The sequence below is a fragment of the Manis pentadactyla genome, chromosome 5 (assembly GCF_030020395.1).
Source record: "Manis pentadactyla isolate mManPen7 chromosome 5, mManPen7.hap1, whole genome shotgun sequence".
Classification (NCBI taxonomy): domain Eukaryota; kingdom Metazoa; phylum Chordata; class Mammalia; order Pholidota; family Manidae; genus Manis; species Manis pentadactyla.
In genome coordinates, this window is record NC_080023.1 from 31,939,349 (window position 1) to 31,957,582 (window position 18,234).

At 41.2% G+C, this 18,234-nt stretch overlaps 1 long non-coding RNA gene across 4 annotated transcripts; it reads left to right on the forward strand.

Moving 5' to 3' along the window:
- Positions 1–474: 474 nt before the first annotated feature.
- On the forward strand, positions 475–12,715 carry LOC130683777 (uncharacterized). Of its 4 annotated transcripts, none has more exons than XR_008997717.1 (4): positions 2,095–2,150; positions 3,699–7,402; positions 7,690–7,941; positions 12,454–12,715. It is a non-coding gene; the product is annotated as an uncharacterized LOC130683777 (long non-coding RNA). The 4 variants fall into 4 exon arrangements; XR_008997719.1 differs by lacking the exon at positions 12,454–12,715 and having other exon boundaries at positions 3,699–6,404; positions 7,317–7,402; positions 7,690–8,303; XR_008997718.1 differs by lacking the exons at positions 2,095–2,150; positions 12,454–12,715 and adding an exon at positions 475–1,582 and having other exon boundaries at positions 5,650–7,402; positions 7,690–8,303.
- The last annotated feature ends 5,519 nt before the right edge of the window (positions 12,716–18,234 follow it).

Below are 18,234 nucleotides of genomic sequence, written 5' to 3' on the forward strand. Positions count from 1 at the left end.
TCCTCTTTGCACATGCCTTACTCTTTAGTAATTTGGTTTTATATCTTGATTAAATGATTTCAAATGACATACAGAGGCCCATATTTTATCCAGTTTTGAAAAATTTAATTCTTGGAGTTGGGAAATCCATTTGTTCTCCAAAATGGATCATATTTTGGAGCAGAATTTCAGCAAAAGGAAGTGAGGTTTGTCAATACGGTGACTACTCTGCTGACCTGAGGTGAGTCTGCACAGCAGGCCTTCCGGAGGGACCCACAGAGCCCGACACCTGCCTTCTCCCTGCCTCTTCCTAGGACTCTGGCCACTTGGGTTCCTTCTAAGTAAGTCACCGTGTTTGTACCATGAGACCCTACTTCCCTCAACAGTCCAGACTGGGCCCAGTACTGGTGCCCCAGCCAACAGCAGCCACAGGCAGGTGGACATCAGGAAGCCTATGAAGATGCTATGGCCTGAAGATTCTCACCAGTTCGGGGTGTTCCGTATTGGATGGTGACCAACTCACAGAACCTGTCTTGAGGTCTTATGATGTTAGGAGGGAAAAACCCAAGGTACAATAAGCAAAGGGGCAGAATTAATAGGATCCATGGAGTGAATCAGAGCAACCCTCTCAGAGAGTAACTGGAACAGGTAGGATCCAATACCTCTCCCTATGCTGACACATAGTAACCGCACTAGTGGGGGTGAGGATTTAATAACATGTATAACTGCTGAATCACTGTCTCATATACTTGAAACCAATATTGTATATCAACTATACTTCAATTAAAAAATAAACTTTAAAAAAGGAATGCAAAAGGCACTGGCATCAAGAGTGAACCTGTCATGACATCATATGCATATATACACATATGCACACACATACCTGTCCATATACATACACATACACGTAGCTGTTGTTTGAAGTATACTTCAAAATGCCTCCCTGTTCCTGGAGTATTTTTCCTAGTAGGGTGTGTGGGTGTTTGGTGGTGGTGGGGGGGTGCAGTTCACAGAGTAAGAAAATGAAGCAATTTTATGTGCTTGACACTTGTTCTGGTTGGCTTCCCAGAACCATGGGACAAAGACAACTTCATGGAACTTGAGTGAGTTTTTGCTTTTAATTTCTGGCAAGCGTAGCTAGTTTCCGTAGCTAGTTTCCATAGCTAACCCTGAAGAAATGTGCCAAAGTGGCACAGAGTTTAAAGGGACAGCCAGGCAAAAAAGATCCTGTGTGTAATTTCAATCAGAGAAGGTATGAAGGGTAGTCCTGGGCAGCAGGTCTGTGGTATCGGCTGGGGTAAGATGGTATTATGGGCTGAACTGTGTGCCCCCCAAATCCATATGTATCTCAGAATAAGTCTGTATTTGGAGATAAAGAGATGACGAAATTAACCATTAGGGTGGGCTCTAATCCAGTCTGACTGGTGCCTTCATAAGAAGATGAAGTTTGAACCCAAAAGGACACCCAGGAGCATGCACGCAGAGGAGAGGCCATCTTGAGGACATAGGGAGAAGACAGTCAGCTACAAGCCATGGAGAGAGCAGCCTCTGGAAATAACAAACCTGCCGACAACTTGATCTTGGACTTCCAGTCTTCAGAACTGTAAGAAATAAATTTCTATTTTTTAAACCACCCAGCCTAGGGAATTGTTAGGACAACACTAGCAAACTAAAACAGATGGCATACAGAAGGAATAACTCTGTGAGGAACTGGGAGAGTCCAAGACCCAGTTGTCGTAAACTGGTGTCTTCCTGATGCATATAAAAGCATGATGGTGGGGGGCCATCAGGAGAGAAATTGGGGACCAACAGAGGGGAGGCTTAGAACCTCACCTCCCCTGTTTTGAGAGAAATCTTCTGCATCCGTGGATGTGGATGTTTTGTTGCCCTTGTCTAGCTTAGATTAATACTTAGTCTATAGGCACAGACCTGAATATCTACATTTGCCCTCTTACAGCACTAAATTATGTTTTCTACCTTTATCTTGCATCTACCTACCACTTCAGCATTTTATTAAAAAATAATAATAATAATAAGGGAGAAATGTGGGACTCACATATAAATCAAGTATAAAAATCAAACGAATAATCATATCTGACTTGATTGTTTATAGTTGATGCGTGATCAAAACCGAAAGTTTCTGTGATGACTGCCCTTGCACTGTTCACCATGTAAGAACTTATTCACTATGTAAGACCTTGTTCACCATGTAAGAACTTGTTTGTTATGCTTCAGAAGATTGGAGACTGTTGAGATATAGGCTTGGGGTTGATTAATGACTGTGCATTGAGTCCCCTATACAGAATTTTATTGTTGTTAACAACCATTTGATCAATAAATATGAGAGATGCCCTCTCAAAAAAAAAAAAAAGCATGATGGTAAGGGAGGGCATTCACATTTGCGTGCCTACTGCGTACAAGTAGTAAGACAAATCCTCTATACACTCTATTTAATGCTCACAACAAGCTGGCCAAGTGATTTACTCTCTTTCTGTAGATGAGGAAGCTAAAGATTTAGCAAGTGAAGAATAATGCATAAGTATGCCAGAGAGGGTCAGGTGTGTCCACTCCCAGGCAGACACCAAGTAGCCTCCCAGGAGCCCCGGATAGGAAAAAAGGGTCTTGGTAGAAGTAAGATTCCAGATGAGCTGGTGCTGAGGCCCAGCCCACCAAGGCCAAAAAAGGTCAAGGGCTGGCTAGTGTGGTAAAGCAAAGTGGATCAGTCCACAAACTTAGGGTTATAATCATAGCTCATCCACTTATTAGCTTGTAGAACTTGGGCAAGTCACTTTATCACAAAGTCCCATTCTCTAACCTGTGAAATAGTAATACCTCTTAAAGTATTGTATTCAAACTTCATAGGATTATTGGTAGATTTAAAATTCTTACTGCAATGTGTGTTAGGGTTCTCCAGAGAAAGAAAACAAGTAGGGTGTGTGTGTGTGTGTGTGTGTGTGTGTGTGTGTGTGTGTGTAAAGAAACTTATTTTAAGGAATTGTCTCACACAGTTGTGAAGGCTTGGTTATAAAATCTGATAGAAAAGGCTAAAAGGCTGGAGATTCAGGAAGGAGTTGCTGTTTGAGTGCAAAAGTCGTCTGTTACAGAGCCAGTGTTACAGATGAAGCCCAAAGGCTGTCTGCTGGAGAATCCTTCTTGCAGGGAGGATGTCAGCCTTTTGTTCTATTCAGGCCCTCAGCTGATTGGATGAGGCCCACCCACATTATGGAGAGCAATTTGCTTTACTGGAAGTAAAACAATTTAAGTGTAAATCTCTTTCAAAAACACACAGAAACATCATAAATAATAATTGACAAAATATTGGGGTATGTAGCCAAGTTGACCCATCAGAAGTAACCATCATGCAGTGCCTGGCACTTAGTAAATGATCAGCAAATGCTATGATTACTTTTATCATTCCTGTTAATATGAAAAAAGAGCCTCCTTTCTCTTATTGACTCAAGTGTGGCCGAACACAATTAGCATGTTCAGAGTTAAAAAAGGGGGAAAAATGCACAGTCTAAAGGGAAACAGAACCAATCAAACTGTTAACAAACCAAACCATTATTTGAAGCCCTTTCTTTCTTAGAAAGTAAAGGGGAAAAAGGGCTAGTACATCTGGATAAAATGTAGCTGTATTATACTCCCTCTGGGAAAAAGATTATCAATGTTATAATTACAGGACTTGTTTGCAAAGAATGTAACTGCTTTTTCTATTGCAGATGAGTCTACTTTTTCTCAGATAACTAAGAAGTGGCCAGATCTTCACCTCAACCCCTGATGTGGGCAAAAACTTCTCATTCATGGCCCTCAATTACTCCCACAGCAACTAAGCATTTACAGAATTTTAGAGTTGGAAGGAACAAGAATGACCTACCCAAGGAGACATGGAAGGACCACAACAACAGATGAAAGATGGGACCAAGTCAGCAGAAACTGAGCACCCATCATTTTTCAAAGAAATAGCTCTTTTGTCTTCTGTATGTATTTGTCTTCCACCAAAGATTTCATTCATTTGTAGAAGAGTTTTGTGGGTTAAAACCCAAAAAGGCTTGAAAGCCACTGACTTGACCTAACACCTCACCTGATGCTACTGTGTCCCTGTCAAGTGTTCATTTATTCTACACTGGAGGATCCCTGAGATGGAGATCCCCCTATCTCATGAAACAGCTTCCTCCATTGCTAAAATATCTTTAGCGAGAGGACAGTGTCAGAGGGTCCTTTCTTACACTGGCCAGAGCAACTTATACATGGTGGTCCCAAACTGTTATCACCTATTCTGACTTGAAGAGAAGAAAAAGAAAAAGGGCAAGAACAAGAGAATGATAAAGAAAGAATGGGTAAAAGAAAAATAGGCTAAATTCAAGCTGTGTCTCCAAAATCTAATCATTCAGCCTTCAATTTTCTTTTCACATCGTATTTATATTTTCTTAACAGCATCATTGAGGTACATTTGACATAGAGTAAACTGCACATGTTTAAGTGTACAACTTGATAAGTTTTGGCATGTATTTACACCTATGAAATCATAACACAATTGAGAAAGTGAATATCTAACCCCCCAAAGTTTGTTTGAACCACTTGGTAATCTTCCTTTCCCACCTGTCTCTGACTTCTATCCACAACCGCTGATACACTTTCTATCACTACAGCTTAGTTGGTATTTTCTAGAATTTTACATTAGTAGAATCATTCAGTATGTATGCACTTTTGTCCCACTTTATTAGCTCAGTATAATTATTTTGAAATTCATCTCCATGTTGTTTTGTGTATGAGTAATGCATTTATTTTTATGACTGAGAAGTTTGCCATTGTATGGGTATACCACAATTTGTTTAATCATTCACCTGTTGATGGACATATGAGTTTTTTTCAATATTTGGTTATTATACCTGAAGTCACTGGGAATGTCTTTGTATTAGTCCTTGTATGTACATATTCTCTTATTTCTCTTGTTTATGTAGCAGCAAAATGGCTGAATCATAGGGTAGGCATTTATTTAACTTTTAAAGAAACTGCCAAACTGCTTTTCAAATTGGTTGTTCTATAATTCATTCTCATAATTCATTCATACAGAAGTCTATGAAAGTTCCTGTTGATCTTTGTAATTGTCAACACTTTGTATGGTCCATCTTTTTAAAAGCCATTTGAATAGGTGTGTAGTAGTATCTCATTATGATACCAATTTGCATTTCCTTAATAACTAATGATGTCAGCATATCTTGATGAACTTACTTATCATCCATGTATCTTTTTTGGTGAAATGTCTGTACAAAACAGTTGCCCAATTTTAATTGGGTGTTGGTTTTCTTTGAGTTTTCAGAATGTTTTGCGTATTCTGGACACAAGTCCTTACCACATATGAGATCTTCATTTTCTCCCAGATTGTGACTTGTCTTTTTATTCCCTTAACAGTATTTTTCTAACAGCAGAAGTTTTTAATATGGATAAAGCACAATTTACCATTTTTTGTCTTTTATAGGTTGTGTTTTCTGTGTTGCATTAGAGAGATCTCTGTTCAACCCAAGGTCAAAAAGATATTCTCCTATATTTTTCCTAGAAGTTTCATGGTTTGTGTTTTATATTCACATCTATGATCCATTTTGAGTTAGTTTGTGTTTCTGGTATGAGATAGAGATCAAAAGGTTGCTGTTTGTTTGTCTTTGCTTACAGACAGCCTGGCTTCCCTGGACTCCCACCTCTGTCTCTGTGACTGAGGGAAACTACTCCTCAGCTTTGACTGGATTCCCATTCCTCTGCCATGACCTGGAGACTCTCCAGGTAATAAGGGTTCGGGTGGTTGTAGGATTTCCTCTCAGTTGTTTCCCGTCATTCAGGGATCACCACCTGTCATTGCCCAATGTCCAATATCTTGAGTACTGTTGTTTCATAGCTATATTTTTATTTCCAGCAGTTTCAGGTAAGAAGATAAACTTGGTTCCTGCTATTCTATCTTGACTAGAAGTGTAAGTCTCTATATTCTTTCTTTTGTTTTTATTTCAAGTGTAGTTGACAGACAATATTACATTAACTTCAGGTGTACAACATAGTGAATCAACATGTAAATGCATTATTAAGTGATCATGATAAATCTAGTTACCATCTGTCTCCATACCAAGTTATTATAGTGTTATTAACAGTATTCCCTATGATGGACATTGTACCCTCATGTCTTACTTATTAACTGCAAGTTTGTGCCCTTCCCATATTTCACCTTTCAATCCTCCTCCCCACAGCAACCACCAGTTGGTTTTCTGAGTCTGTTTCTGTTTTGTTTTGTTTGTTTTATTTTGTTTTGTTTTTTAGATTCCACATGTAACTGAAATCACATGGTATTGTCTATTTCTATCTGACTTATTTCACTTAACATAGTATCCTCTAGGTCCATCCATGTTGTTGCAAATGACAAGATTTCACTCTTTTTTAAGGTAACATACCGCGTCTTCTTTTTCCATTCATCTATCAATGGACACTTGGGTTGTTCCCATATCTTGGCCATTGAAGATAATGCTATAGTGAACATGGGGGGTGCATATATCTTTCCTAAGTAGTGTTTAATTTTCTTTGGATAAATACTCAGGAGTGGAATCGCTGCATCATAGAGTAGTTGTTATTTTAATTTTTTGAGGACTTCCCATAGTGCTTTCCATAGTGGCTATACCAATTTACATTTCTACCACCATTGCACAAGGTTTCCCTTTTCTCTTTACACCCTCGCCAACACTTGTCATTTATGTTTTTGATAACAGGCATTCTGACTAGTACATAGTGATATCTCATTGTGGTTTTGATTTGCATTTTCCTGATGATTAGTGATGTGGAACATCTTTTCATGTGTCTGTTGGACATCTGTATGTCTTCTTGTAGAAATGTCTATTCAGGTCCTTGGCCCATAGAAATCCCTGTATTCTTACTTAACCTAATGTTTTCCTCTTAAAAGGTTAACTTTTCCTTTATTCACCCTATGCATTTATAGTAATGTAATAACAGTTTTGAGACATTGTTATACTGTTTTTATTCAAATTAATGTTAAAGTAAATGTCACACTATTAACATTTTTTTAAGGTACATTTTTATACCACCTCCAAATTACCATGCTTACTCCGGTAGTACCCATACCACAGGTTGGGCAAAACCAACTTCAAGCATTCACCTTGACTATTCTACATCACCCACATCCCTCCCCTAGCTCATGCTGTGAGCATAGGAAATTCTCTGGGAGGTCAGTAATCCACTTTGTACTCACTGGGTTTTAAACTTCTAGAAAAGGAAAACTTTGCATATGAAATCACATTTATAGAAAATCTAACCCTTAGCATATTCTACCGTTTTGAAAACAGGTACCACACCTGCAGAAGCATCATCTTATGACTGAGTCAGAGCCCTAAAACCCACCTGCACAGAGGTCCATGCCGGGGTCAAAAAGGTGAAAGTCCTCTGTCCCTGCTTCTCCTCCATCTCTTGGCTTCTCTGATCTGCTTGTTCCCAGATAAACGGTGTGTGACCTAAACTTGCACAACAGTCAAGAAGCTAGTGGTGACAACCAAAGCTCAACACAATTAGACATTTGAGGATGAGGAAGGAAATTGTTTAACTCTTTTGTGAAGTCAAACCAATCAATATTGCCATTGGGGTTTTCGATTAAAAACAGAACAGCAAAATTCTATTCTCTCTTACAAAGCTTCACTTTATGTCCCACATTTTGTCTTACAGAAAGGAAGTTGGGGATTAAAGAGAATAAATTTTGATAGCCTGGGAATATTCCCCCACAAGGAGGTCCAGCACCCAATACAAATGGGAACACATTTCCTGACTCTTCCTGCCAATACCCACGAGGACTTCGCTGTCTTCCACAGGATTTCTAACTCCTTCAAAAGCAGATCTCAGCATAATAGTCCTTTGTTAATCATTGACTTCACTTCAGTGTTCCTAAGGAGCAACAGCACAAATGGACTGTAGGGCCAGGTATGAAAAACCTACATCAGAAAGATTCATAGCATTTGACGTGCATATCAGTATTGAGGATAAAAGGGGAGTATTGGTTCTGTGGAGACCTAGAGAAGGTGTGCTCTGTCTAAAGAGGAGCCCCTGAGTGCCAGCTGATTGTGATGTAAGTGCTGCTAAATCTTCTGATTTTTAAAAAATCTGGAAGTCTAGCTTTTCTTCTAGGAGAAATTTCCTGATACTTAAAATTTTTTTTAAAAAGATAGAAAAAAAGGAAAATATTGAAGAATCCAACAGCATAAATCAATGGACTGTATTGTATATCACCATTTGACCAACTTTTGGCAGACCTCTATCAAAGAGAAGCTGTATTTGAAAACTTTTCTCATATTGCTGTTCAAAGAAATTGATCCCTCTTTATCAATCAATCGTGTGTGGGCCGAAAGAGTGAGAGGTGGAAAGAGTCAGATTATCTTCTATTATTTTAAGTTGAACTGTTTAAAGTTCTGCTTTTTTAGTCAAAAAGGGTCAAATATCTTTAGTTTCAAAAAGTCCAGTGTGGTAGAGCTGTTGATAAGTACTGTGACCCTGAGCATAGTCCTATGATCAAGTTAAACAGTTCTTGATATTTAGTGGATGTGGACAAAGAGTGTTAGATAAGGCAGGCTGACTGCTGTTAGCAATTGATTCTAAAGTACAAAGTGGCTCCACCATAGTAAAAGTTCATGCCTGCCTCACTCACAGAGCCCAGAGCAGTTTCAGGTTGGCCAGTGCGCACTGCTCAACACTTAGTTCAGGAACCAAAGGTGAAGGAGAGGATCTGCGATCTTCAAAACTCAGTGTTCAAGGTTATTCCATGTGCCAATATCTAGCAGCAGAAAAAGAAACTTTACAGGAAGTTTCTACAGGCCAGATCTGGGAGCAACCCACATCATTTTTGCTCACTTTCCATTGCAAGGGAAGTTGGAAATTGTATTATCTTTGTGTGCCAAGAAAGAATAGAAATGGATTGGTGATAAACTGGCAATCTCTGACACAGAAAGGAAGCCTCAAAGTAAGTGTGCTACTGGGTTAAAACTCTGCCTTGTCTTTATGTCTCTTACAATGTGATTCACAGATAGGAAAACTATACTCCAGGTAGGATCTAACTACAATAGAAGACAGTAGAACCATCCTCCCTTATGCTTAAGAAATATATTAGTCAGGGCTAGTTTTGCAACTGTCACAAAAAGAGACCTCAAAATAATTTTGTTCAAATAAGAGAGGAATCTATTTTTCTCCCATGTAACTGTCTAGAGATAGGCAGGTGGCCCAGAATGGGTGTGGTTTGTCCAGGCACTGAGGTTTTCTTTTACTTTAAAGCTCTTCGTGTTTCCTAGGATGTTGCCCTTGTCTGTATGGTTATAGTTGACTCCCCAGGGCCACATCCAAGTGCCAGCCTGGAGAGGAGAGGAAGAGGGGGTGAGCAATGCTCTTATAAAGAATTGAACCCAAGCTGTGCTCATCATTCTGCTCCATTCCATTAGTGAGAACTTAGTCACATGGTCACAACTAGCTGCAAGGAAGACTGGGAAACACAAATGCTACTTCGGGGGTGAAGGGAAAAAAGTGGAATACTATACTTAGCTAAAACTATAAGTGAGTTCCATTACTAGGAAGGAAGACTTAGAGTCGATGCCGTAAGAAACTAGGCAGAACTAAAAGTCCCCCAAATTAAAATAAATTAGGAATAACAGCAAGGATGAGTAAGAATTGCTAAAATGAAATGAGGGAAAATAATAAACAGTGTGTAGCTCAGTTACGTGGCAGGTTAAAAGGTAACATGACAAGTGGTTAAACAAATTGAATTGTTGTGGTTGTTTACCCACAAAATGAATGACTAAACTTAGCAAATACTTCAACCAGAAAGTTAGGTTAGAAATTAAACATTTTTTATTCCTACATATTATAGTTATGAAACAATCTAGTAGAAATCATCTTTCCTAGGGAAAAAAAAAGTGAGCAACCTCTGTGAAATAAGAAAAGTTACTATCTTTCTTCCGCTCTGAGGAAGAGTGAGATTGACTGAACTCTACAGGACTTTCCAAACTCCAATTTCAGTTATCTCATCCTCCAAAGAACAGTCAATTTAATCTGGAAATTCCCAAAATGTCAATAGATGAAAAAAAGCAAGCAAATTGGGGAAAACAAACATTTTCATTTTGGAGTAGGGTTGGAATGCTTACTGTGAAATATGCTAAATGCCAAGCTTGGTTTCTGGTAGTTTCTTGGGGTTTTAAGATTTTATTTTCATGACTCATGGGCCACAAATCATTGAAAATGCCAAGAAGTAAAATATGCTTTAAGCTAAAGGCATAAATACCCCCTGCCAGCCAACCTGGCTTCTAGTAGGATTCAAATGTTAACATTTAGGAGGAATTTTTTCCCCAAATGGTATGACGACCAAGCCCCAATATCACTGTTGAAAATTTCAACCCCAATACAACCCACTATATCCTATTGAACATTAATCAATTAGGCAGCAGCATCAATTCATAAAAAGGAATACTATGCTCATTAATTTAATTGCTTTTATAGAAGAGAGGCAAATGCTAAACTGACCACATTTTACAGTCTCCATTATGAAATTATAGTCGACAGTTGGTACAATAGCAAGTAGCAATGTCTGAGAACGTACAGTAGGTATCCCAGGCTGGAAGGCAGAGTTAGTATTGGTTCTACTCAACAGCCTAATGTCATGCCAAAATTTCCCTGGGTAAACTTCCTATTAGAATCACTTTCAGAATATCAAATCTAAAATCATGTTTTGGAATGGGAAAGTCCTCGTTTTGGAGCAAGAGCACAAGAGAAAGATTTTGGAATTTTAATGTTAATGGGAAGGTAATTGCTCAGGGAAGGTTTAGTTCACTTCTCCCTAGCATTTGTTCTGCAGGTTCTTTCTGATTTTTTTCCCCCAGAGGTAATTCTCAATAGCCTCCTTCTAGAACTAGCTTTGAAGTCCTCTGCACACCTGTGTAGATTATAAAGAAGGGAGGCAGAGCTCCCACACCCAAACCCTAAATTCACAATGCAGCATGACAGTTAAGACATGCCCTCTAGCATCTTGTTTAAAAGTTAAACCCAAGCTTGATATAATCTCCTGCAATGGGTAACCCTTGCCCGGATTTAGCACACATTCCCCATAATGGAGAAAGAGAATAGACTTTACATATATAAGTATCATTCTTTCTTCAGAAACATACATAATTTGGTTAGATGTGCTTTTGTGATAGGTGCTCTCAGAACATTATAGAGAATTTGTGACTGTCCCTTATTCTTTGCTTAGAGGCCAAGAGTGATAAAATGCATACTCTTGATGGGCTCCTCCACCTCTTTGGCTTCTTCCATTTTGAATTAACATGTTAGTTAACTACCGGGGAATTTCTCTAAGGGGCAATTTCTCTTTCCAGCATTACCTGAGACACAGCCTTTACTTGGTTCTCTTTTTCTCAGTTATTAACACCCCTTATCCTGAATTAAAGCACTGGGGGTTGGCCTTATTTCCTGGTGTAGGTGCTAGGATGGGGTTGAAGAATAACAGGAGGGGGCAAGAGGCTGAGACTAGCAAAATCATGACAAAACATCAGAGCTCGGCTTGGGTTGGCTTTGGTTGGGGGAATTCTAAGACCAGAGGATGGAAGCAATGAGGGGTCAAAGAGCTGGCCATACTGGCCAGGCACAGACAAGGGGAAAACAGCAAGGTGAATGGGATTCAGAGCCAACTGTTTGTCCTAGACAGCAAGCTCCTCACATGCTTCCAGCTGGGGTGGGACCAAACCCTGGGCGCTGCCAGCCTAGGCCTTGCAGGTGCATGCAGGGAAGTGGCTGCACCTGGCTCCCGTGAGAGTGTAGGTGGGAACTACAGGTAGGCACCTGGTTTCTGGCTACAGCTCTTCCTTGGATCCGATGCCACTCCCTGACCCCATGAACAATGAACTCTAGCTCCTTCTTTGGAATCCAAGAAGCCCTCTTCCCAGTCCATGTCTCATTCTGGGCTTTATCTTGTGATTTTAGCTTTACCATCATTCCTGGACTGGTCCTAACTTTATCCTCTGTGTCTAAGATTAATACTACTTCTGTTCTTCAGAGCTGATAAGCACCCTAGCAGAGTTCTTTCCTTTTGGGGCCTTAGACTTACTATTTTCAACCTCTAGTTAAGATATATCTCTAGGCAGTAAGTGCTATCTTGTTATCAGGAATCCTTTTTTCTTTCTTTCTTTCTTTTTAATCTTTTTTCTAGTTAATCATTTCAATCCCTAGTTCTGGCCTTTATGCATAGGAGGAAATCATGATATGAATAAGATTTGACCAGGATCGGGAATCTCAGAACCCTCTATCAACTCATAACACAGCAAAAGGTCCCCAGGGGACATGTTTCTCTTTGTCCCACTACCCTTCTCTGGTCTCCTCTCTGGTGAGTTGCGATCCTGTCAACCTTCAAATGGAGGCAGCCTGGGGGGCTGCTCCAAGCTTTCTTTCTTCTGACCCCGCCAGGTTGGTTCCAGCACACAGCCTCCCCATGACGGCTCCATCCCCCAAGCTGGAGGGTGCCTCCAGCCCGCCTTACTGCGCCTGCCTCATGACCTGGGCTCAAACAAGAGACAATGAAGACAGAACCAAGATTATTCCACATACTCTTTTTGCATATAAATTGTATTTCCTCCTACCATTATATCCTCTACTCCCTAGAAGAATATAATCTTTCAGAAGCCATTCTTTACTATGTCCATTTCAGTTTCCCATCTTTGTGAATGGAATTTCTCTTCCGAAAACAAATCCATGTGTATATATATATATATATATATATATATATATATATATATATATACATATACAATTTCAGGGTGCCTGTGGAGCCCCTAAAGCCCCTCCATCAACCTCGGGTTAAGACTCTGGCCCTGAGGTTAGTATGTGCCTTCTGACCTTGATAAATTGACTTTAAGATACCTTCTCCAGGCTTTTGCATTCATTCTATCCAAAAGAATGTTTCGGCAAGTTCTCTGGGCTCTGAGCCTCTCCTCTTTCCGGTCCCTCTTGGCATATCATCATCAACATCATCTTCACCATTGTCACTCCACCTGGGCTCCACCTTACACCGTAGACCTTTCCTAGATGTTATGTGAGTGCAGGAAATCCAAGTTTTACTGAATTGAAGCCTAAAGGAACGCTCCTTAAGGAAGAGAGTACAAAACTCTCTTACCATTGCAAATCATATATTTTTTTAAATGGCCAAACATACACTGAGATGCCCTACCACGGCCTTGGCAGAGCTTATGCAAGTGAGGGGCCCACGGCTTAAGCTTCATTAGCTCCATGATAAATCCATCTCTGTATATTAGCCTGTAAGAGGTAATCCCAAACTGGCCCACCGGGAGGATTCCCTGCTCAGAGATTTACTAGCAGTTTGGAGGGTTGGGGGATATTTCTTCTACATGCAGTTCAGAGCTCCTGTAGCTTCATGTTCTTAGAAAGCCTGCACCTTACTGAAGAGCACAAGGGCAATACTTTATTTTTATTCATTAGATTTTAATTAATGTCTCACCACTTAATTAAAAAGGATCCCTTGGAGTAAAACCCAAATAAATATTCCTTCTTTTATTCATCCTCTCAGCCTGTTATCAGAGGAAAAGATGAGACAAGGAGTATGATGTGTGTTGGGTTTTATTCCCCCAATAAGTCTTAAAGATAACATCAGAAGAGCAGACTAAGTTCCAGTTCCTTCCTACAAAACTTTCTCATTCTCAGGACTGCTTGGAGCTCTTTCTCTGGGACTCATTTTCATTTCTCTTATTCGCCTCATTTTAATCCAGCAACAATTTATTGAGTGGTTACTTAGGCTGGGCATTGTTGTAAGTGATCTGGAAATTCAGAGGGGTTACCTGCTGCCTGCCAGACACCCCAGTCTCAGAGAGGCTGGAGACTCACCAGGGTGAAAAAATTAGTACAAGCAAAGGAAAGGTAGGATAATGAAGAAATGACCATCAGATGGAACTTGAAATTGACTCTGGTGATAGTTCCCCAGAAAAAAAATCCCAAAACTGGCTTGAGTAGTCTGTGTCATCATGGACCAAGCATGGTGCTGGATAGTTTACATATATTATCTCTGATTCTCACAATTAAGAGGACACTGAAGAAATGAGGACCTTGCCACGATCCCCCACCTTGGGTGAATCCCCTTGCCACCTCCTCCCACAGTACATACAGTTTCGGTTTCCGGTCATCACACACGTCCCCTTGTAATAATCGTTCGATGCCTTTCCCACTGCCGGCTCTGTCAGAGAGGGCATTGTGTGTCTGCCTGACTGACACTGTATCCCCAGCACCTAGCAGAGGCCAGCGTAAAGCTGGAATTTAATGAACCTTTGGTGAATGAACGGACAGAATGAGGGGAGGAGGGAGAAGGAAGGGCAAAGAGGAGGGAGCAAGAGGAAGAGGAAGGATGGAAGAAGGCAAAGACATTGGAGAAGGGAAGGGGGGACGGAGGAAGAAAGGAAGGTGGGGCGAGTATAAATACAGCAAAGCCACAATTCTATTCCAGATCTGACTCCTTTAGAAGTCCTAATTCTTTCTCATCTACCCCACTGGCCTGCAGAGTATGTGCACGGTCCTCAGCATCACTCTGGGAAGGGAACTGCTCACCTGGGTGCGATCTGCTTGGCAATGTGGAAACCCATCCCCATTCCAGGACTGTCCCCCGGGTGCAGGCCGGAAGGAACAGCCTCCACAGCTGAACGTGCCCACAACCTCTGGGGTCCCCATACCACCCGTTCGGCGGTGCACATCTCCCCACACTAGGGCTGAGGCAGGCTCAGGTTTCCCCTGCGCTTGGCCTCCAGAGAGACGCTGAGGCCCTGTCAGCCCAACTCAGTGTGGAAAAATTCCTTGTCCTCTTTGTTCAGCCAAATCAAGATTGGCAATTCTTTAAAGAAATTTTTACTAATGAAACTAAAAGGAAACATAAAAATAGTTTCCAGAAGACCAAAATTAAGTGATCTTACTGAGTATATTTTGCTAAGCCATACTTACCTGAATGAGAGTGGTAGCACGGTTTACAAGGTAAACTCCAAATTTCATTCCTTTACATGCCTATTTGGGCTGGTTGTAAACAATGAAATATTCTGAGTATTTCTCCAAAATAGACTTGGATTGACAAATCTTCCCAATCTGGTGACAGCCCTAATCCCGATCAGAAATTGCTCCCTGTTCCTCCTGCTCAGGCCCAACCTGTCTTGCTCTGAATGAGTGAGTTTCTCTTCTTCACAACCAGGGCCAGTTTCGCGGCAGTTGTACAAGACTTCCTGCTCAGAAGGGCCTTCTGTTTGATGTTTAATGCTCTGCAGTCACTGTCTTCAAATTCTTAATGGTGTGATCTTTGAATTCGTATTTTGGAAGTCAAGTCCAACGGGACATTGAAGAATGCCTAGGGGCCAGAAGTGGGGGTAACGGATAGCAGGTAGGGGAGGAGGATGGGGGCTTGGAGCCCCAGCATCGCTTTGCCTGTCTGCTCCCAGGGGCATATTCTCAGCTGCCTACTTCCCCCTTTCCTGACACCCTGGGCCCTGCGTGGCCTCCCCATCTCAGCCCCCACCTAACTACACTTTTGCCCTGTATTCTGACAAGTGTCTGGGTATAGACAGAGGGCGAGTGGGGGTCAAGCTCATGCACTCTGCAGTCTCAGGACTGAGCAAGTGGCAGCTATCCCTTCCCGGGGCTGGCAGCACCGCAGTGCTGGGCCCGCGGAGGTTGACTGCGAAGGTGAGCCTTCCACGCAGCCCTGACCCACAAATCTAGTGTGTCTCATGTAGAGGGTGCAATACCCTTGGGTGTTCCCTGTCTGCCAGATGCTGGGGTGGTAGGCCTGTAGGAAAGGGAGAAGCGAGCCTTGATCTGCAGCCCCTGGCCAGGCACCTTGTGTTGGTCTGGTGGCTGCCGGGAGGTTGAACTGGGGAGCAGATGGGCCATGTGTGCATTTACACTGTCAAGGATGGCAACTGTGAGAGTGTTAGTATACTAGTAAGTGTACACTTACCAGTGCCCCTAAGTGCCAACACTACATCAAATAGGAAGTAAGGAGCACTATGACAGGCTGACAGACCCTGGAAAGAAAATGCCTTATATTTTAATATAACTACTATATATAAATATTAATATAAATATTAATAATATTAATATAAAAGTTAATACTCTGTTTTTCCTGCTCTTTGAACAAGGAGTTTTGCATTTTCATTTTGCACTGGGCCATGCAAATTATGTAACTGGTTCTGCCTGCAAACACTCTTCCTACCATGATGCTTGATCCTTGGGATTTGAAAGATACTGCCCCATCTTGTCCCTAAAGAGTCTTTCCTCTTGGGCTTCATGCGAGTCTTCAGTGACCACTCAGTAGCCTGCATGACCCCATCACCAGAGGACTCTGTGATGACTAACCCTAGGCATTGACCTTGTGCCCTGACTTGTTTTCTTCTGGCCTGTTGGGTTTGCCAGACGCAAATTTTCTGGCCAGAAATGGTAACTAATACAGTTTCTACTCTTCCCATATTATTCCAAGATGGTCTCTTGGTCTGGTCATTCAAGTGGCTGCATAAGCTTGTTTTGGTTGCCATCTCTATTGCAGGACCTGGCTGCAATGTACCACCCCTTTTGTCTGCTAAAGGACTTTTTAATCTCTTCATTTTCAAAGTCTCCTCTCCAGGACCTGCTCCCTTCACTTCCTGTCTTTTCTAAGAAAAGCCTCTAATGAGTAGCCCTTTTGCAGAGAGAGATGATTGAATCTTTCAGTAACTGACATTCCTTCAATCCAATGAAGGCCAGTTAAGCTTTCCTGCAGCTCCACCCATTGCTCCAGCTTCTTTCTCCCATTACCCTGGGTTCCTAGTGAGGGTCCTTCTCCGATCCTATCACCTTGGGATCTAATAATAAAGACACTTCAATTTGTATTTAAAATTACAGTTATAATTTTAACCAAGAGAAAGGGAATGATTAATAAGTGAATTAAGAAAATACAATTTCTTACACTGTTCTAAAATGAAATACATAATATGTATTATACATATATGTACATACATGTTATATATATATACATAAATGTATATATATATAACATTTCTTACACACACACACACACACACACACACATGCTCATTTAATACTCACAACAATTCTGTGAAGCAGGTACTGTATTATAATTCCAATATATTAGAAAAATGGAGGCACTGAGTGATAAAATAACTTGTTCACAATCACAGAGCTGATAAGTGAATCTCCAGGATTCAAATTCCAATCTGATATGTATCCTTCACCAATCCTAAGAAGTAGAAGACTTTGGAGGAAAAATAGCTCAGACTTAGCCTGGGCAGGGAAGATGTCCCAGAGAGGGAGAGACCCAAACAGGACATGGGGTGATGTACAAGCTTTAGAAAGAAAAGGAGAGAGAGAGAGCACTCCTGAATCAGAAGCCCAGCAATCTGCATTTTGTGCTCATGGTTCTGATATCATAGTTAATGTATGTCAAGTGCTTGGAGAGCTGTGCTTAGGATATACTAGTGCTTCAAGTCAGTGTTAAATACTTCTACTAGCTGCAGGCCCAACAATCTTCACCTGCAGGTTTGACCCCACCCAGGCCCTGCCCCGGTCTCATGAGTCCCTGAGGGGTCTCCACCCTGACAATGTGTGATGTCTGCCTTTCTGCATGTCTCTTCAGGCCTTCTGACCAGTTTACCCTGCACAGGGAAATTCTGGCTCAGCTACCTGCTTGGCCTGGGGGCAGCCTGGAGGCATAGCCTACTTGGTGGGGCCACACCCTTCCTAGATCTGCGTTGGCAAAGAATATTTTTCCTTGGGTAAAAATGGTTCTTGCATAGGGCTTTGCAAGTGAAAATGCCTCTCCGTGCCTTAAACCACTCTCTGGGCCCTGCAGGAGAACTCAGAGCCAGGATTCTGCCTCAAATGTGTTCCTTTTTCATGTATAAAAGCTGTTGTACATAAACTAAATAAAATAAGTGGATTTTTTAAGCTTATTTGAGGCAACATCAAGTTGGGCCATTTCATCTACAGGATCAGTTGATCTAGATATTGCCAACTACATACTTAGAACAAATAAAAGCTACATTAGCCATTTAAATTTAAAATGTGTGTCGTGTCACTTTATTGGCAGCATGGCAATGTGAACATACTTCACTAACCTGGATAACAAGAAAATACAACCAATGCGAACTCAGCAATATGTAGATCCCTAACCAGAGGTCCACTTCCTGGAGCCACTCTTCTGGAGGGCCT